Below are 22,227 nucleotides of genomic sequence, written 5' to 3' on the forward strand. Positions count from 1 at the left end.
GGTGTGATTCCCAATTCAGTTTCTGAAATAAATAATCCTGTTTACTATTTAGGTACACATGACAGAAATAAAAATCTGCAACAGCACTGGATTTTACAGATTATGTTGGCGTGACTTTGACACTGATGTAGCTGAGCATGCAGGTGCCAGTCATCAGACTCATCGCCACAGGTTGAAGATGGTGAAACACATACTGGCATTGTTGGTCTCTGAGAACTAGACATTGCCGAGCTAATTATTAAACTGATTCTATTATGCCTGCACGGTCTTTGAGTTTTATTTATTTATTTATTTATTTAAGACAAATAGAAAACTTTTCTGTCTTCCATTATTATCCTTAGAGTTAATTCTTGGGAAATCAGCTTTGCCTGTGTCCCCAGTTGCTTGCATGTCGCTTAATCACTTCTGTTCAAGATGTGATGAATAGAAAAATAAGTTACACTTTATCAAGATTCTGCGTATTTTTCCTGTAATGAGAAACTGTTCTTTAATAATCTCAATTCTGCTATTACTTTGCAGATCTATCCCATGGGGAGATAAGTTTAAGGAAAAAGATTTTCAGTTCCCTCATGTTACTCCATACACAGAGAGCCTTTTCATTCAAAAAGGTTGTAGACTATTTGATGATTCGGTGTTGTTACAAGATACAACAGGGAAAGGAATAGGAGCACATCTATAAAGAAAGTACTATTGTCCTTCTTTGATGTAAATATATTTTGTTGTGATAGTATCTTTTAAGAACTACCATCTTTGAAGTGTGAATGACTTTTCTGAGTCTTGGAAAAATTTCACAGTAATTTTAGCAAGACCTTTATATCTTAAAAGTAAGAGTAATTTTTGAGTTAACATAATACAACCAGCAGAGAAAATTTCAATTTTCTATTTCTATGACATTTATTTTGACCTTTCACATAATCTTTCTTCCTTGCTGCTCTGTCAAGAAATACCCTTCTTGTGAGCACTAGAAATTGTTCTGCTCATTACCAGTTCAAAATAGGGACATTTTTTAAAGCATCTAGCTGGACGATAATGTTAGTTCAATTATTATATAGGAGTACATTTTGATTGCAAGATGCAATATATAAGCAGTCTCATACAAATTTCATCTGGCAACTTTCATGTTGCCTGTGAACCTTGAAAATGACCTCAAAATATGAAAGTCAATAACAACAAAAAAGCTTTTCTGAGATGAGATGTCTCTCAAAGTGTCTTAACAGTTTTTTTATTCTTCTACATGACATGTAGTAATTTTCACTCTGTCTTATACTTTCACTGGTCTATATTTATTCTTTATAGAATTCATATGCCATGATAATACACTCCAGAACAGCATTTTGTATTGTACTCTGTTTTGCTTTATTATCTTCTGTAATGAGAAAAAATAATATTAATAATTAAAATAAAAATAAAAGCATTTCCTATTTTCAAAACTTTATTACAAGGACAAGTCTCTAGAACTTCTATTTTTGCACTAATGGAGAAAAACATGAGCTTCAAAAGATAGATATGTTTTTTCAAAATAGAGGAACAAATGTTTTCTGCATCTTGTTCCACTTATTTGGCCTTCAGTCATTAATTCTTCATTCTGACTTGTCCTTCTTTAGAGTCACTATTAAAGAGATTCGCACTAACTTATACACACTCTACCTGCCATTCCTCTATTTGGTGTAATGCTTAGTATATGGTTTCCTTTTTGTCTAGCTAATTTAAATAAGTAACTAATGAAAATACTGCATGTACAGTTTTATATGGATTGGCAGACATTTAAAACTTTGAAGACCTTCACTTGCTATGACTAGGTAATAGTATGAAAACTGCTAATGGAGATTACTACCACATACAGCTGGAAGTATCCCCAATTGCCTTTGACAGCTCAGTAGTTCAGGCACTGGTCTGAGACTTGTAATCATTCTCTTTGTCACAGTCTTTCAGTATGACCTTAGGAAAACTATTCTTTCCCCTCTAAGCATTAGTTTCAACTCTGTCTTGTCTATTAAGATTGTCAGATTTGGGGTTTGGAATTGTCTCTTACCAAACATTTACACAGTACCCAAGGGAAGTTGATATACTCCCACAACACTGGAAATAATAATAGAGTGAAGTTCTGAAAGAAATCATGAAAAGATTTATGGATGTCACCCTACAGTCTTTGGTTTCATGTTCAGCAGCAAAGACTTATACCAGCATATCTATGGGCTCCTGTCTTCATGCCCTTCGTGTAATGACATGCTCCATTCCAGAACATCTATTATTAAGACCTTTTATAGGCCAGGCTAGAATTTAACCCAGATGGTATTTTGTTGTTTTTTTTTTTTTCTTGCCACATAGACACATAAATGCTTACATGAGATAAATAGGAAAGATCGTCCAGAATTAAGAGAAAAGTAAGTTGAAGGGAAAGATGAAATGTAATTAAAGATCACGCTTTAGCCAGGGTTGAGGTGAAGTGAAAGGGTAAATGAATTTTTATCCTGAAATTTACCGTGGAACACATATTTTTCATGCTTTATGGCACTGCTCAAAACATTATCAATCTAGAAGTATACAATACCGTATCTGGAATAACAGTGCTAATATGATTCAGATAAATACCTATCATTTTTAATATTACTTTCCTATATAGATATTCACCATTCTGATCACATAGTCTAAGTTAAATGATTAGCAGACAATTTTTAATACACAAATAATTTTAAAATAGAAGAAATAGATCTTTTGATTCCACAGAAATGAACACACAGGAATCATTTCTCAGCATGAACCTTAAGTACCCCAGGAATATCAGAATGGTGTCAGATGCCCCTGGTAACCTACATGTTCTGTCTGGCCATGAAATAATAACTCACCCACAGTCTGTAAGGTGCAAGCTGTATGTAGTGATCAGCAACTAACTTTTTTAAGGGACAGCACTAGCTTTATCTGCCATGTTGGCTGTTTGCTATTTATTTGGGAATCAGAGAAATGTATCTGTTTTCTTTTCACCTCCTCCCAACTCCATGAAAAAAAAACAAACAGGTGAGCAATCCTCATATGATGCAAGCTGAAGTTCAACCTCTGTCACTAGAAATTCTAGCTATAGTTGTAATAACACTGTGGCATGATTTTTAAATCTGCATTTAATATTTCTGCTTATTTAATTTATAGGAGTAAAATGGACACAAAGTTTGAATTCATATCCTATGATATGCAAGGATTCCTTCCAATCACAACAATATATTCAATGTACTATATATTACAGAACACATATAAGTCTAAATGTTGGCTCTCCTACTACAAATAGTACCTTCCCCTCTGAAGTCGAATGTGTTTTCTTTTGATATATCTTGTTAATCAAATGAATACCAAGATGTGACAAGACACTTCATAATTTTCTTTGGCACTACAGGCAATGTTGTGAATACTAAAGTTGTGACATGGTGTACTAAAGTTGTCATGTGCTATAATTGTTCCATAAATTGCTGCTTAACAAGATGCTTATGTGTATTTTATACTTCGTATATGTAAGAGTATTTAAAGGGTATTTCCTATACTGAGAGTATGTCCAATGCATATAATGATATTTTTTAAAACCAAAAGGGAAAACAAGAGATTTTTTATTACAGTCTGGTCTTAGTTTAACTAACATTTTTGTTAGAGGCAAATAAAAGTGCATACATTGTCATCTAAACAATCACTTAAAGCAGCATGCTTGTTTTGAAGCTAACACAGAAATGTTCACATGCATAAGTACATATTCAACTGAAATACATTATTCCTGTCACTTTTATGAAGTAGTTTCTTAACAGGGCATATAGGCAGTGTGCTGCATTTTAGAATAAGAAGTAATATGTGGTTTCTTTAGCTTATTTTCAGTTTACTTGAAGTAAAGATAATCAGATTAATGTTTGTGGGTTTTTTGTTCTGTTTTGTTTTGTTTTGTTTTCAAAATGTCTGTAGCTAGCATGACCATAATTCCAAAGATTAGGCATTGTTTCATGACTGAAAAAGATCAGTTAAGATTCTTATAGAATAGATTATCAAATCCTAATTACTTTATTTTGCTTAATTTTCCTAATCAACCTTAATCCACCGTGTATGTCAAAATCATAAAAATGTATTCTAGAAAAAAAATAATAATCAAATTTACTGGTTTTCAGCTCAAGAATATTCATTCTTTGTGGAATTAACTACTAAAGTCTTGGAATCTTCTATTCTTATTTATATTTCATTACTTAAAAATTAAAACCTTACGGTAATTATTTGCTTTATAACATAATGTAATAATGCAAAATAATATATACATATATATATATATTGCTGATCATTTAAAGGCAGATTCAGGAAAAGGTCTCAAGACAAAATGGTTACTTGAGTACAGAGAAAGTAAAAAATGAAGGTGAAATTATAGCTCCATTCAAGTCAATGGCAAAATTGTCATTGACTTCAGCAGGTCTGAAATTTAATGCAGAGTGTGGAATTAAAGATTTATTTTCCCGAAGATGAAAATATACCCCGTTCTCAATGTCATTTCCCTGTGTAAAGACAGTACCTCTATAGATTAAAGGCAAACAGTTCCTATCCTTCAAATACCTAATGAAAATACATTTCAGTGACAGAAAAGCAATTTCCGAAAATCAGTACTGTATAATATTATAAGAACTGCTTTTAGTAATATGTGAGTTAAACTTCAGAGAATAATGATCATATTAAAGTAGAGACTAATAAAAGTTGGTGTCTTTTGCCTCTAACTTCTGACAATGAGGGCTATAAGTCTTTTTAAACATGAGAAGTTTCAGTTTTATGGCTTCCGTGAAACCTAGCTGTTAAAAGGCATGCTTCACAGCTTTCCTTTCCTATACTATGCACTATCTCCAATAATCCTCACTGCTCAGTGTTGTCTGAGAAATAGCTTCTTTCGTTTTTCCAATGATTTGACAAAGTGAACCATCATTTTCTGGAATGCCATCAAAATTACTTTATGAATAACACAGTGAACACTTTAAACAACCAGGAGTGACAAAGGCACAGTTACAAAACTTTTTGAGGGGAGATAAGTGTCATATTTTGGTAATGGACTCATGAGTATGAGAATTAAAAACTACATTTACGTATTGCAGGGTACTTTTGCACATCTGGTGCCTGCAGTGTGAGTACTAAAAGCACTGCATGCTGAAGGTAAAAGAAAAGGGGCTTTTTACATAGTGGCATTAGCATTTTGCTCTGTCACGTGGAAATCTGGGAGAGTTGTTACACAGAGTTTTGTGTAAAGATGTACTTAAGTGACTAAAAACAAAACAAGGAAAAGACAAAAAATGTCAGAAATCAGAAATCCTTCTATGAAAATCATCTCAAGGCACCTCTGAAAGTCAGATGGTTCCTAAAACAGGGGAAGTGAGGCTAAAAATGAAACTGGACAAATAACAGTTATTGTAAGAAGAAAACAAGGATAAGTTTAAAGTGAATATATTATTCAAATGCCAGTAACTATGTGAAAGGATCTTAAAAAAAAAAAAAAAAAAAAAAAAAAAAAGTGCTGAAAGTTCTGTTTATCTCTGCTATATAGATGATGTTTTTAGCAGTCACTGAAGGAATTAAGCTTTGGTATACAACCACAATAAAAAATAGTAATAATAAAATTATTTATTAAAAAGTAATAATAATAAAATAAATTCTGTTTAATACAAAATGTTTCTATGCAGCATTTGAAAAATCACTTTGCAGAACAAAGAAGAGAAATTGTGCTCCCCATTATATTTGCACTAATGACACAAACATGTTGAACGAGTTAGAATGCTACAGTTCCACTTATTGCAGTATGCTCAGCATTTTGAGGTGTCCCCTTCTTTATAATTTCATGTTAATAAAAGCTGAACAAAAAATTATTTAAAACAATAATAATCAACCATTCCCTGTGACAGGAGAAGAGGCAATGAGTAAAACCAAAATACATGAAATTCTACTTAAATATGAGAAGAAAGTTTCTTACTAGAAGGAGAATTGAACACATCAAGAAAACTGAAATGCTAATTGGGTCTAATGTGTCTGCATTTGTTGCTTGAGGTCTAGGAATCCTATTTTGCATTACCTGGAATCTACATCTTCAGTTTTCTTCTTTTCAGTTTTGTTAGTAATTGACCAATTTTGTGATTACCACCTCTAAAACCTTGTAAATGTGTGAGCATGTTGTGTTGGTCTGCTGGAAGAATAGCAGTTCAGACTCAGGCTCAGGCTTCCAGTCCTTGTCATAATTGCTCCTACTTAACCACTCAAGGTAGCAGATCAAAGCCAGGTTCTTATAAACTCCTCGGGCAACAAAAGAATGCCGCTTTTGTCACACTGCTTCTCAAAAGCACAGGGCTTCAAGTGCACATGGAAATTCAAATATCCTGTTCATCTCTTTTCATCTATTTTTCAAGAGATTTGTCTAGCTCAGTTTTAAGATATTCAGGCAGAAGAGCTTCCTTTGTTTTCTTCTTATGAATACTCCACTGCTAACACTGACCTCACTGACAAGGCATCTCTCAAGTTGTCATACTCATGTCTTTCCTCTTCTTTTGTTCTTAGCATATCACATGAAGTATTCTCCCCTCTCTAGTTTTGGCATATAATTCAAATAATTATGAATGATTATTTGAGGTAAAAGATATATAACAAATTCATCAAATAAGCCAGAGATTTTTACTTTTCCTCCAACAGAACACATTTTCCCAGTTAGAGTAATGTCTGACACAAAGTTGTACCTACATGCCCTTGTAACTGCTTCCCCAGAATTACTTTAGGCAGATGAGATTAGGCAGGTGATTGCTCAGAACCTTGTGGCTGAAAGAAAAGTAAATTCTGTACTCACAGAATGAATACGAAGTATGAATCTCAGCACATTGAAGGGTAAAGCCATATTTCATCCAACTGAGCTCATAACTCTTTCTATTATGACAGCCAAAAGAAGCCAAATCTGGAGCTACTGGGTTTCCTCCTCCTAGACTGATTTCTGCTGTTCCCATGTGCAGACTAAGTCTATAGCAAAAATGGGAGTCTGCTTACAAGATACACAGACACACACACACGTGTACGAGAGTGTAATTTCACAGGAAATAGAAGTGAAGATGACTAAGATAGGACAGAACATGGAGATGAGGCATGGGGCTTGGACAGACAGATACGCTGACCCCAGCTTACTCTATTTCCATACTCTCTAGTCTCCTACACTTGTTCCTTTCTAATTCAAATATATTTCCTCAAATATCCCATAAACAGGTGCTTTCCCCATGATAATCTTTTCTGTTGTGTCTTAACAAATGTTACACAAGCAGTTTCTTTCAAGGGCCCAGGCATGAGCAACTTGAGAAACCTCATCTTCATTATCATCTCAAATTCCTCCATGTATCTGAATTTGTGTATCTGCCTGTTTTTCATTTTTCCTGCCCTTTGTTCTTCTGATGTTTTTGTTTCTTTATGTTTTTATGTGGAATAGTTGTTAACCAGATATCTTTACAAATCAGTTCTTAATTTCAGGTACCAGTTCATCCTTTTCATTGCTTAAATTATAAGTATTTCTGGAGACGCTAAGTTTGCATCAAACCTACTGAGTTAACATCCTATATGATAAACTTGAAATATTTTATAAACCTTGCAACCATGAAAAGAGAAATTCTAGAAACAACTGAATTTTCCAGTCATTATTTATATAATTCTTCAATTTACTGACAATGTCTGTAGTCTTTCCAGCAGCCATCAAGATGCTCAACAAACTAAACTATAGCCCTGAGCCTCACCAACTTTCTCACATGCCTGTTGATAAGGAGCTTTTTGATACTGATATCATGATATGGTGTGCAGGCAAGAAGAAATGAAACTGACTACTACTATTTCCCAATAAAATAAATAAATCCAGATTTGATATCTGCTTTGATGAATCATCTTCAAACTTGCAGAATACTTCTTATTACAGATGCTAATATTATTGAGCAATGGCAAGAGCCACCATGGAAAATTTAATCTAGAAATAGGTTTTCAGATCTGGTATCTTTGAGCAAACATGGAAATATATAAAAATATCTATAAACAAATTTTAGTTTGTTCAAATAAGGCAAATGTCGCTTATATAAATGTTTCAAAAAATATGTTTAAAAATCATGTGTTTTGAAGCCAGTATGAAATGAGACAAATACCACTGGGGGAAAAAAACAAAAACAGCCATGAACCACACACATGAATAGTTGGAAGATGACTAATCTTTCCCACTCAACAGGCAGGGAAACGCATTCTTATGAGCACCACACATAGGAAAAAACTAGAAACTCTGTAGCAGAATGAGTGTTTTCTGACTTTCAGGGCTGTATCTCTCAATTTATTTTTAAAAATACAGGTGTCTGGCTGCTTTATGCCTAACTTTCGCTAACTTTCAATTTGAAGATGCATCCTAATTGAAATTTTATAGTGCCATAATGCAATAAAGGAATAAACAATAAGGATAAAAAATAAGGATGTTCCCAATAAAACATAAGAAAAAAAAAAAAGTAGAAAATATTTCAATGAAGAATACAAACTCTGAAAACTGAATATTGCTATAGTTTTTTAATGGCATTTTCCCCTGTTGTTTAACACACAATCTGTTGAAATCATTGATATTCTGTGAATCTTAGGCAAAGAATATAAAGTGAGTATAAAAGAAAGGAAATGAAACAAACATCTTTTATTTAAAGAAAATTAAAATGAAGAAACATTTATCAATCTGGACAGAATTCTCCTGTATACAAGTGGTACAAGAGCTTAAAATTAAAAGATTTTCCAGATTATTCCAAGTAATAATAAATGTTCCATCTGGAATAATGTCTAAAGGAGGATATGTATAGCTGGAAATTGTATTTTTCTGCTGAAGATAAGTAGTAGTACTGTGGTCTATAACACAGACAAAAGTAAGCTTTTATTTTTATTTTTTTTTATATACATCATATGCAATTATTCAAAAGAGAAGCTCATTTAGTAATACTAAATTTTGAGCAATCTAAATATCTAAATTTTTAGTAAAAACCTATCTGATTAATTCTCTGTCTACATTAGCCAAAGAACTATGAATTACTTGACATACAAAAAATAATATTATGAAACTCAAAAAGCTGAATAATTTTATTTGCAGTTAACCATTGAAAAAAGGCAAATAGGAAGATATAATAACAATAGATGGCAGGGAGAAGACTGGGGTACTTAACTATTTTGCCTCAGCCTTCTCTGATAACTGCACTCCACACAGCCCTCAAACATTTGATTTGGTAGGATCAGGGAATCCCTCCCACTGTAAGTGAAGATCAAGTTCGTGACCACTTGAGGATCTTGAATATCCAGAAGTCTTTGGAGTCCAATGAGATGCATCCCAAAGTCCAGAGATAATTGGTTGATGCAGTCTCCAAGACTCTCAATGATATTTGAGAAGTTGTGGCAATCAGGTGAAGTCCCTTGATACCGGAATAAAGGTGATATATACCCTTTTTAATTTATTTATTTATTTATTTATTTATTTATTATTATTTATTTATTTATTTATTTTAAAAAAGGTTAAAAGTATGACCCTGGGAACTACCAACTTGTCAGTCTCACCTCTGTGTCGGGGAAGATCAAGGAACAGATCCTCCTGGAAGCTATGCTATGGCACACAGAAGGCAGGGAGCTGATACGGAAGAAGTGTAGATCCTGTTTGACCAATCCAGTGCCCTTTCATGATGGTGTCACTGCATCAGTGGACAAGGGAAGAGCCACTATCTTGACTTCAGTAAGGCCTTTGACATCCCACAACATCCTTCTCTCCAAATTGGAAATATATGGATTTCGTGGGTGGAATGTTCAATGGATGAAGAATTAGCTGCAGGATCAAGTCCAGAGGACGGTGGTCAATGGCTCGATGTCTGGATGGTGACTGGTGATGAATGGTGTTCCCCAGGTATCAGTACTGAGGCCAATACTCTTTAATATCTTCATCAGTGACACTGACATCAAGGTTGAGTGCACCCCCAGCAAGTTTGCTGATGACACCAAGCTGTGAGGTGCGGTGACACACCAGAGATATAGAATGCCTGGAGGGACAGAATGCTCAGAGGGATAACAGGCTTCCCAGAGCCTTTGTGGAATCCCTGTCCCTACAGGTGTTCAAGGACCAATTGGATAGGGCCCTGGGCAGCCTGGTCTAGTATTAGATATGGAGGCTGGCAGACTTACCTGCAGTAGGGGGGTTGGAGCTTGGTGATCCTTGATGTACCTTCCAAACCAAGCCATTCTATGATTCTATGAAGCCATCCAGAGGGACCTAGCCAGGCTTGAGCAGTGAGACCACTCTGAGAGAGCTTGGTCTCTTCAACCTGGAGGAGTCTGTAAGGTGACCTGATTGCAGCCTTTCAGTATCTGAAGGGGAGCTACAGGAAAGAAGGGGACAGATTCTTCAGCAGGGGAAATGGTTTTAAGCTTAAAGAAGGTAGATCTACATTAGATATAAGGAAAAAATCTTTTACAGAAAAGGTGGTGAGGCACTGGATTAAGTTATCCAGTGGTGTGGTTGATGACCCATGCCTGGAGAAATTCAAGCTGAGGCTGGGTAAGGCCCTGGGCAACCTGATATAGCTGTGGATGTCCCTGTTCATTGGAGGGGAGCTGGACTTGATGGTCTTCAGAGGTTTCTTCCAGCTCTAAGGTTTCTATGATGCTATGTATATTGCATATATATATTGAAAATATTTTAAGATATCAGTATAATATGTGTATAAATAAAGGGGCTGCTCTCAAAGTGATGCCTCCTAGTTTATGATGGTGACCCACAACATCAGAAGTGGATGTTGGTGGTAGTTGGTGGTAGAGTAGAGGTTGAATCTTCCTGACAATATCCCCTTACATTTTGTTGCCAGTAGCATACAGTAACAGAAGGGTAGTCTAACAAAATGGTGTCTGATGTAGAAGTATTTATAAAGCAAACGTGTGTCAATGAAATGCAAAATTCCCTTCTGCAGAGAAAGCAAGTGACAAAATGTACATAGTTTCCACAGAAATAGGAAGCATTACTTTCAGACTGACCTATTTTTTTTTTTTTATTTATTTATTTTATTTTTTTTTTTTTTTTGTCTTATTCATTTACCTAAATTATCCTTCCATGACTTCTGCTCTTGTTACGTAGTGGTACATGTACTTAATCAGTGTCTATAGTTTTGACACAGTTCATGCATGGAGCAGTCCCAATTCCACATAAAATAGACTCATATTCTAGAAGTGGCCTCAAGAGATTGTTTGATCATCCCTCTCGTTCATGGAAGGAACAGTACATGACAGATGTTTGCTGAACCTGATCTTAAAGACCTCTCATGATGGAAGTTTCAAAATCTCCTATGCACTTCACTGCTCATTTGCTCTAAAAAAAAGTCTCTTTATGCAGAACGTTTATGGAAAAAGAATGAGATGAGTAGTCGAAATGGGAATTTGAGTTTAATACATGGAGAATATTTTAAGGTAAGACAGAATCTACTTCAGCAATTAATTTTGTAAGACTCCTAGGTAGACTGTCAAATGTATACATATTAAGTGAACATATGTACAAAAAGTACATGCAGAAGTCTACATATACTCATTTATACAGAGCAATTTTCACTAGAAGAGAAGCAACGAAGTATTTTATTTAAAAACTTTATTATCCCCAGCAGAAAGAAGCCTATTTTGCAATACAGAAACTGAAAAATAAATTCATTGTTTTGATTGTAAATGTGGATCTCAGTACATTTTAATTTTGCTAAGTCCAAACCACTTGATCTTCAGAGGCTTTTCTAAGTACAATGAAGAATTTATTCTTGCAGTAGTCAACAGACTCATGCTTGACATGAAAATTTGTGGTGCGCAAATATGAGCATTATTTAAAATAGGCTAAATGTAGAAGAGGCAATCAGATGAGAGAAAGGAACATCTTTCATTTTTAACCTTCCAGATTATGTATAAAATACCAGGTATATTAATCTTTCAAAGCAGTTTCTCACTCATCTCCAAGAATGATTTGTATAATCAAATTTCAATGACATGCTCTATGATTTAATGCATTTCATTAAGTACAAGGGAGGACCTTCTATTTTCCCACAAGAAGGTTATAAGTGCTAGTGATAAGACCCGCTGGGTTTCATACCCAGCTTTAGCAACGGAAACTTTCCAGCCTTAGTACTGTGCTAAGTAAGAGGAACAGCATACCCTTGAACCCAGGCATCAGCAAGCAAGTGGACACACAAAGTGGAGTGTGTAAGTTTGAAAGAATATTTTGGAATTGCAACCAAGGTGTGTTCAAAGCAAAAGAACCTATGAAACAGAAACCAAAATGCTGAACTCACCTCAACCCAGGAAGACTTGCTGAGTGCATCCTCAAAAAGTTTGCAAGTGACACAAAATGGCGTGATTTGTTCAGCATTTCATCCAGAGAGACCTAGCCAGACTTGAGCAGAGATCGGAGCACCCTGATCTTACCATTGGCTTACCTGTTCACTGCAGGGGAGTTGGACTAAATGAACTTTAATGGTCCCATTCAACTCAAATGATTCTATGAGTCTACAAGCCACAACAAAGGATTTATGTTTTCTTTCATTCCTTTTAGTCCCCACAATCTAGTTAACTCCATAAATTTTTGCTACAACCCCACAGAGTGAATATAGGATATCCTAAGCCTGTCTAGACTTTTGGCTGTAGAATAAACCTCATCTCTTCTCAGTAATTGCTCTGGTGGGAATCAGAAGAAATTATGTGTTGCTCTGACTCACATAGCTAAGTTAAAACGAGCTTAGATCTCAGATGTCCCTATAATTGGTACTTTTTGTCAGTTGATACACACTTTGAGAAGAAGCTTGCAAATTGTTTCTGGGAAGCCTGTTTAGGTGTATGTCTTTCTCTCTTTAACTGAATCATCACCCTGAAGCTAGAATGATATTTCTGCTGGGGAGACCTAAGGGACTTTTGCAGATGTATCTGAAATGCATCTGGCTGGACCCAGGTGACAAAAAGTCAGATGGCATTATAGTGCTTTGATGTGCTCTGTAATGAGCACCATAATTTTTGCCCCCAAGTTCATGCCCTCCTTACATACTGCTTCTGAAACAGGTGCCACTGCTTCTGGTTCTATTCTTGGACTCCCAATTGCACCATCTGGATTTCATCTCAGTTTCTTTCCTGACCATATGCTCAGATTTCTTTCCAAAACTGGACCAGTGCACAGCTTCCAAACCACAGAATAACAATCAAAGGTATAATTAGGGGGTATCCCCTAACACCCATTAGCTTCAGCACACGCCATTGTTAGCAATCTTCTCCCATGATTTGTCAGTTGGTAATAGTGGTATATTGATTATCCAAGACACTTGTATATGTTCTAATTTCGTATTCTTTTATACCAGTGGAACATTCAAAAAAAGTTTGTTAGTTCTGTGTGGGAAACTGAGTGCACGTTGTCAGAATAGAGTGTACCGTGTCAGAAACTGGTTCACCTTGAACAGACAATCCGGCCTCCTACCTACAAATACAATTATTTGTGTGACAGAAGTTAGACTTCTTTTCCTTGTGCTTTGATAAGCCTTTTACCTTGCTTTTGCTTTACTATCCTTTTTAGTCATCTTTATTTTATTCTTTCCATAATCATTCAGGTAGGCCCTAGAGCTGGTTGTTCATAAATAATCAGAATTCTGTTTGTTAGAAATGAATTTCTTTCCAGCTACAACACTGAACAAAGTGAAACTGCCACTTGCAAAAAGAATAATCCAATGACAAACATTGTACAAAATTCAACAAACTAACATAGTTTTGTTTTACCCTTATCAATTTATTTTTTAATAGTCAAGATTAACTGCTTAAAACTGCATGTATTGCGGAAAAAAGTAACTGATGAATTTTCCAGTAAGTCAGCCAAGCATTTTTAGATATATATTTTTTCCCCTCAATTTAGTGAGTAAGTTTCATACTGGCTAACAATAATCAGCTATAAAAATGTGTTTAAGAACATGTTCTTTGAATAGCTCCCATTCTTTCTCCTTAAACAAATTTAATTTGATCTTTTCTCCATGGTAAGATTTAAGTTTCAATGATATGGCACTCAGTATTCATAGAATCATAGAATGGTAGAATCATAGAATGGCCTGGGTTGAAAAGGACCACAGTGATCATCTAGTTTCAACCCCTGTCATGGTTTTGTATCTTTGGTATCTGCAGGGTCGCCAGCCACTATACCAGGTTGCCCAGAACCACATCTAGCCACATCCATCCATTATTTTAGCTACTTAGAAATCTCAATTAACTAGTCCATTTGCTTTTTTTGTCCACTAATAATGGAATTCATCCTGCAGTTACCTACCACTTATTAAGGTAAGAAGTATCAGTCTAGGCTTTCTTTTTAAAGATGACCGAGATAAGTGTTTTATTCTACCCTAAAACATGTGCTCAAAATTTTCCTAATGAGTATCATCATAGATGACACAAGGTTCTTTACCCAGTTTCAGCTACAGTGAGGCAAGATAAATGATATGAGTCTTTTAAGACAGGGATGCTCTACGGTCAAACAAGGGAGACATGGAAAAAACATATTTTTGAAATATGTCTGAAACCCCCCCCTAGTCTTCCATCTGGATAAACATAGCAGTATAATATTACCCTATTATGTTCTTGACTGAGTGATCTCTGAATCTTTTCATGCCTTACAACTGATTTGCCCGGTAATAACATTGACTTGGAAAGTACTAATGATTCAAAAAAAAAAAAAATATTTCCAGCACTTATGCCCACTATTTGACAAAGAGGTGTAGAAAGTGAAGAGCACTGGCATACAATTTCTCTTCTTTACATGGTACTGCTATAAAACTGGGCAGAGAGGAACCCAATGAGGTTTAACAAGAGCAAGTGTAGAGTCTTGCACCTTGGGAGGAATACCTGCATGTATCAGTACAGTTTAGGGGATGACTTGCTGGTGAGGAGCTATGTGGATAAGGACCTGGATGTGCTGGTGGACAGCAGGTCAACCATGAGCCAGCAGTTTGCCCCTGTGGTCAAGAATGCTGGCGGTATCCTGGGGTTCATTAAAAAGAATGTAGCCAGCAGATTGAGGGAGGTTATCCTTCCTCTTTGCTCTGCCCTGGTGAGACTACATTTAGAATACTGAGTCCAGTTCTGGGATCACCAGTTCAAAAAAGACACTGATCTCCTAGGAGCCCAGCAGAGGACCACAAAAATGATGAAGGTTTAGTTTAGTTCTCCCATATGAAGAAAAGCTGAGTGACCTGGCTCTGCTCATTCTGGGGAAAAGAAGACTGTGAGGGGATCTGATAAGTATCTATAAATATCTGAATGGAGGTGGGAGGCAAATGGGTGGGGGCAGGCTCTTCTTGGTGGTGTATAGTAATAGGACTAGTAGTAAAGGCCTGAAACTTGAACATAGAATGTCCTGTGCTAACATCTGGAATAACTTATTTGTGGAGATGGTCTGTGTAAGTGTAGAGAGTGTTTGTGCAGAGTGGCTTCGTGAGAAAGGACATGATGAGATTCCATTAGTTAAATTGTAAGAGAAGGTATGTGGCTAGTGGCAACAATGAAAAGATATCAGGATGTGAAAGACAGGGTATGTAGCTAAGGACAAAATATGTAGCGAGAAACAAGGACGGTCCAAAGGGAAAAACAAAATGTGTAGCAATGTGTAGGCATAGCTATGAAGAAAAGTAACCATAAGACTAACCATAAAGGTCAAATGAAGTAATGTATAACCCACCAATCTTGAGCTTTACTTTTGCAATATGTATGAGCTTATTACTGACTGTATAAACAAGATGTTGTTACACCTAATAAACTGAGGCCTGCTGACCATGATATATGAGGCACGTCTCCCGCGGTCTATTCCAACAAATGGCGCCCGAACAGGGACAATCTTCTTCCGCTAACTAAGAAGAAGACGAAATCCTTGCCAGGGAAAAAGGAAGTTGCCACGGTTGGGACTGCGATGGGTTCGGGTCCTTAAGCAGCGAGGACGACGAAAGAGCCGAATTAAAGCTCCGCGTCTCAGGCGACCACGACAGGTGGGCTTGACCGATACGTGCTGCCGAAGCCTGGAAGGCTGCAACGGTACCGACGTGAGTAAAAATGGACAGGCAAGCAGCATATAATTTGTTCTCCGCTTTTTTAAGTAGGAGACGATTTAAGGGGATAGATTTAGAAAAGGATCTCTCTGCTTTATTAAACCATGCGGTTTCATATGGCTTTTTTGTAAACCCCCACTCAGTGCATACGCTGGAAGAGTGGCGGCGATATGGGGATAAATTGTGGGAACTAACCTTAGATGATGATAAGCCAGCTAAAAAAATGAGTAAATTATGGAAGGCAGTGCATAATGAGCTACTAATGAGTCAGGCGGAAAAGCGGGCGGCTCAGGGGGCCCATGCTGCGCAACAACAGAATCAGGACTATGGGCTGTCGTTGGGTTCAACATCAACGAACCCCCCTGTTTTCTCAAAAATTCCCCTCCCGACCCCGTCCTCAGGTCCTTTGGCTCCCTCTAGCGAGTTAACAGAGGAGCTGGACCCAAAGCCTGAGAAAGATACTGCTCCTACACCCGCAGTATTAGATCCTGGGGGTCCCAAAACGGTTTCCGTCCCTAAGGCTAAGTCGGACCTTGCTGAGGCTATCACTAAGGAAAGGCGTGAGATGTGGTCAATGTTAGCTCGGCATGGATTGGAAGACGGTGATGATGAGTTAGTGCAGACAGCTACTGAGCATCTTGCTTTCCCTGTAGTTTATAATCCTAACCCGGCAGGAGGAGTTATAGCAGAGGTGAGGCCGTTAGATTGGAAAATGTTGTCGCAGCTTCGAGCAACTGTAGGGACGTACGGGGTTACTAGTGAACCAGCTAGGCAGATGATTGAATATCTTTTCAATGCGCATGTTCTCCTGCCAAGCGATATTCGTAGCATAACAAAGCTAATTTACACCCCTCATCAGCTTATCTTATTCAATGCGCATTGGCACCAGGAGGCTGTAGCCTCTGCCGCGCTGCCGAGGCAGCCAGGGGATCCTTTAGCAGGCGTTACGGTGGAGCAGTTAATGGGTCTTGGGGCGTGGACTCGCATTGAAGCGCAGGCACTTTCTGATCCTGAGATCCTGCGGGAAGCAATGATTATAGCCAGGAGAGCTATGGATAGGGTAAAAGCCCCCGGAGGAACACCTGTTTACATGGGAATAAAGCAGGGGCGGGAAGAGTCGGTAGGTGAGTTCATTGATAAGGTTATAAGTTCAATAAAAAGGGCAAACGTTCCGGAATATATGCAGGGACCATTGATCAGACAGTGCGTGCTTCAAAATGGTAACTCTGCGACACGCACCCTCTTAAATGCATTACCAGGGGATTGGTCTATACCTGATTTATTAGAGAAGGCTGCTTCGATTCCAACCGGAGCTCAAGCCTTTGTAGTAAAAGCCTTACAAGAGATTGGTGACGGGTTGAAAGAGCAAGCAAAAGTATTTCAGGAGCAAGCGAGATCCTCACAGTCTCAGGTTTTAGCTGCCCTTGCACCCCTCCAGGCTGCAGTTTCTGTAAGCCCCCGCTCGCAGCACACCTCCCACATGAAGTGCTATCGTTGTGGAAATAACGGACACGTCCGTCGCGAGTGCCAAGCCACTGGGATTTGGTGCGGCAAATGTCAATCCGGCTCCCACAACGCTGCTGCATGCCATAAGAGGTCGGGAAACGCGAGATGGAGCGCGAGCAGCAGCCGCGCTCGGACACAAATAGCAGCTGCAGCATCGGCAACCCCCAACCGCAACAACCCCAACCTGCCACCAACGGAAGCCTCGGCTTGGACGTGGCAGCCTCAGTAGATGTTGTTATTCTGACTAATCAGCCCCATCGAATCCCTACTGGACTGTTTGGCCCTATCATGATTAACGGTCAGGCGACAGGAGGACTGTTAGTGGGAAGATCATCCGCCAGCATGATGGGACTGTTTGTTTTACCCGGGGTGATAGATGCAGACTGTCGGGGGGAAATTATGATCATGGTGCACACCCCTTACCCACCTGTAAAAATACTCAAAGGACAGCGTTTGGCTCAATTAGTGCCGCTGCCGCAATTAACGAAAGGGATTGCTCCTTTTAAAAAGGGTTTAAGAAAAAGGGGAGGGTTTGGTTCAACCGGGAAATTAACCCTCCTTACTCTTGATTTATCGACTCGCCCGAAAAAACCATGTACTTTACGCTACCGTGATCAAAGCATTGTTTTAACAGGACTTTTAGATACCGGAGCAGATACATCAATTATCACACCGGAGAATTGGCCGTCTAACTGGCCGCTTCAATCATCAACCACCACAGTGTCTGGGGTGGGAGGGATGACACTAGCGAGTCGGACTCCTACACTTACAGTGGAAATAGATGGCAAAAGAGCCACAGCAGTTTTTTCGCTTGCATTGCTCCCACCCACGGTATCCTGCCTCATTGGTAGGGACGTGCTGGCCCAACTGGGTCTCGTCCTTACAAATGAACACCCTTTAGGGTGATGGCCATTGCTTGGACTTTCCCACTACCACTTACATGGACTACAGAAAATCCGGTTATGGTTAAGCAATGGCCACTAAAACGGGAAAGTCTTCAGCAAGCACATCAGCTCGTACAGGAGCAATTTGCCCAAGGACATTTAAAGCTATCTACTAGTCCTTGGAACACTCCGATATTTGTAATCAAAAAGAAATCCGGGAAATATCGTTTACTGCAGGACCTAAGGGCCGTTAATGAACAAATGGAACCCATGGGGGCACTGCAGCCCGGGTTACCCAACCCTTCTATGATCCCTGAGAATTGGCCCATCCTTATCATCGACTTAAAAGACTGTTTCTTTACAATTGCTTTACACCCACAGGACACAAAACGCTTTGCTTTTACACTGCCGGCAATAAATAGGGGAGAGCCTGACAAGCGATTTGAATGGACAGTGCTACCACAAGGGATGCGTAACTCCCCGACTATTTGCCAGTTGTATGTTGATACAGCACTGCAACCGCTACGACGGGAAATGCCAGATACTATCATTTATCATTATATGGACGATATTCTTTTAGCTCAAAAAGATCCATTTACAGACTCTCAAATTGAGCACATTAAAGCAGTCCTGGCAACTTCCTCTTTAATTATAGCTCCTGAAAAGGTGCAAAGATCCATGCCCTGGAAATACCTGGGATGGCAAATTACAGAAAAGCACATAACTCCACAGAAATTAACTATTGTTACAGACATTGCTACCCTCAATGATGCACAGAAACTTCTTGGGGACTTACAGTGGCTAAAACCGGTAGTAGGTCTCCCAAACACACTGCTAGAAAAACTGTTACCCTTGCTAAAAGGTACTGACCCTTGCTCCCCAGTGACTCTTACGCCAGAACAGGAGGAGGTGCTACAAAAGATCTCAGACTGTATTACTAAGGGGTTCGTCTCCCGTATGGACCCCACTATGCCATTGACTTTTACTGTCTGGAACAATGATATGCATCTCCTCGGCGCAATCACTCAGCATAAAAAGAAAACGGGGGAGAGGGTCCTGGAATGGATTTCACCACCTATTCAAAAACGAAAAACAATAACCACAAAAATTGAAAATTTGGCAGCAGTGGTAAAAAGGGGCCGCACGCGTATACTGGAGATCAGCGGCCTGGAACCACAGACAATTTATCTTCCCATGGAAAAAGCAACGCTAGACTGGTATCTGTTAAATTCGCCAGATCTAGCTGAGGCACTCTTAGCCTCAGGAGCAAAAGTGGAAACAGGTCCACTTGTCCCACGAGTGCTGCAATGGATCGGTGAATGGAGCTGGATAGGCGTGCCTTTGCGAAGGGACAAACCCATCTCAGGAGCTGTAACTGTTTACACTGACGCTGGGAAAAGGACACGCAAGGCAGCTATCGTCTGGCAGAAAGAGGGACTTTGGCAGCAGCACACACTGGAGGCGATTCCTGAAGACAGCTTACAAACACTAGAACTTCTTGCTGTAGTGTGGGCTGTTTCTAATATTGTTGAGCCTTTGAATGTGGTTTCAGATTCTCTCTATGTAGTAGGAGTAGCCTCAAGAATTGAGGATGCAGTTATTAAGGAGGTTCAAAACAAGCGATTATATGAATTATTTTTGCAACTAAAACGAGCCCTCAGGAATAGAACAGAGCCTTACTCTATTATCCATATCAGAAGTCATAAATTAAGTACTGGTTTAGGGGAAGGCAATCAGAGGGCAGATCAATTGGTATCAGTTGCAGTACCAATGTCACAATTTACTCTGGCAAGGGAAGCTCATGCTACATTCCACCAGAATGCCAGAGGACTGCAAAGGCAATTTCGGATCTCTCAGTCCGATGCCTCTGCCATTGTCAGGAGTTGCCCGGTTTGTGCAAATCATAATGGTGGAGTGGGTCTGGGTGTTGGAGTTAACCCCAGAGGTTTATCAGTTAATGAAATATGGCAAATGGATGTTACGCATGAGTCCAGCCTGGGGAGGTTAAAATATGTACATGTTACCATTGACACTTATAGCAACTTTATCTGGGCAACTGCCCAGGCTGGGGAAAGGGGCATCCATGTAACCCGACACCTCACAACGTGTTTTGCAGTCATGGGAGTATGTAAACAGTTAAAAACAGATAATGGCCCTGCTTATACGGGTCAAAAGGTTCAAAGGTTTTTACAGCAATGGGGTGTTAAGCACATTACGGGCATTCCGCACAATCCACAAGGGCAGGCAATAGTTGAGCGAGCAAACAGCACCCTGAAAACTTATCTTAAGAAATTCTCAGAAATTCAAGATGTGCAAGAGAGACTCTCTAAGGTGCTGTTTGTATTGAACTTTTTATGTATACTGGGTTCCTCAGACTGCCCTGCAGCTGAAAAACATAGGTTACAAAGCCCAGAATCAGAAAAGCATCTTGACGAAGAAATGTGGATCAGGTATAGATGCTTGAAAACTGGAGAATGGAAGGGCCCTGCAAAAGTGCTTTATTTAGGGCGAGGTTACCTTTGTGTTTCGACCCCTACAGGTTCCGAGTGGATTCCTGCTCGCTGGACGAGGCCAGCGAGGCCACCACATCCTGAAGAATACGGTGAACGCGGATGAGTGTCTTCACTTCAGTGACTGAGGAGAAGTTGGAAGAGTGCCTCCTGCTGCTTGAGGAGCCACTCCAGACCTTTCTTCGGCAGGTTCAGTCTACAGTAACTGAGACATTTGATGGTCCATATCTCGGACTGCTACGAGCGTTAATGGACTTACGAGGACCGATTCCATCAATTCGCGGTTGTTGGGGGTGTGGTGCGCGCGTAGGTTGTAGGGCTCGAGTGTTGCTCTGTTGTGGCGGTTGTGGAAAATTGGGTTGGTATCCACAATCGACCTTTTACAATCCAAACGCTCTGTGGTGCAGAGAGTGTCAGAGAAACTGGTGGTCACAGTGTACAATTGGTAAGCAGCTAGAGTTCGAATCAGTGGAATATATTTGCTGGGACTTTAGGCATTGGGTTCAAAGAGCTCAAGGTACTGGAAGGTCTCGCATCATAAGCTACCAATGCGGCTTTGGAACCAGAGCTCTTGGGGCCTAACAGCCCTAGGAATACTGGTTTGGCTGCAATGCTGTGGTGCATTTTGGGTTCCTCCACAACCAAAAGAAAATATCTGGGTCACACTGGCTAATAAGACAGGCCAAGATGCCATATGCTTGGCATTATCATCTCCAGGCAACCCTTTTTCTACCTGCTTGGTAGGCATACCCCTGGACTCTTGTCCGTGTCCAGAAGGTGTCCTGCCTTGCAAGTCAAATGATACAAAGAGCTATGCAGACAATTGGGATACATACATACCCCACTTTCCCATAGCCCCCTTAGAACCACAAGAATTGGAAATCCTTGGATCGGTAAAAGCTGATTGGTGCATATATTTTAATTGGACTGGCAATTATCGAATTGGACCTGACAGATCAAAAATCAAACTAAGAAGTGTAAATTCTAGCCTGCTCATATATAGAAATCAATCAGTATGGTGTAACTATACAAGCACCAGCACATCTGTCTCATCTAACAGCCCTATAACACTGCCCTACGGAGTGTTCTTGATTTGTGGAGATCGGGCTTGGGCAGGAGTTCCCTCTAAAATAGTAGGAGGACCCTGTACCTTAGGCCGTCTAACACTGCTTACTCCGAACACTTCCATGATCCTCCAAATTCGTAAACAACACTCAAGGGTAAAAAGGGTGA

Source organism: Excalfactoria chinensis, chromosome 3 (assembly GCF_039878825.1).
Source record: "Excalfactoria chinensis isolate bCotChi1 chromosome 3, bCotChi1.hap2, whole genome shotgun sequence".
NCBI lineage: Eukaryota > Metazoa > Chordata > Aves > Galliformes > Phasianidae > Excalfactoria > Excalfactoria chinensis.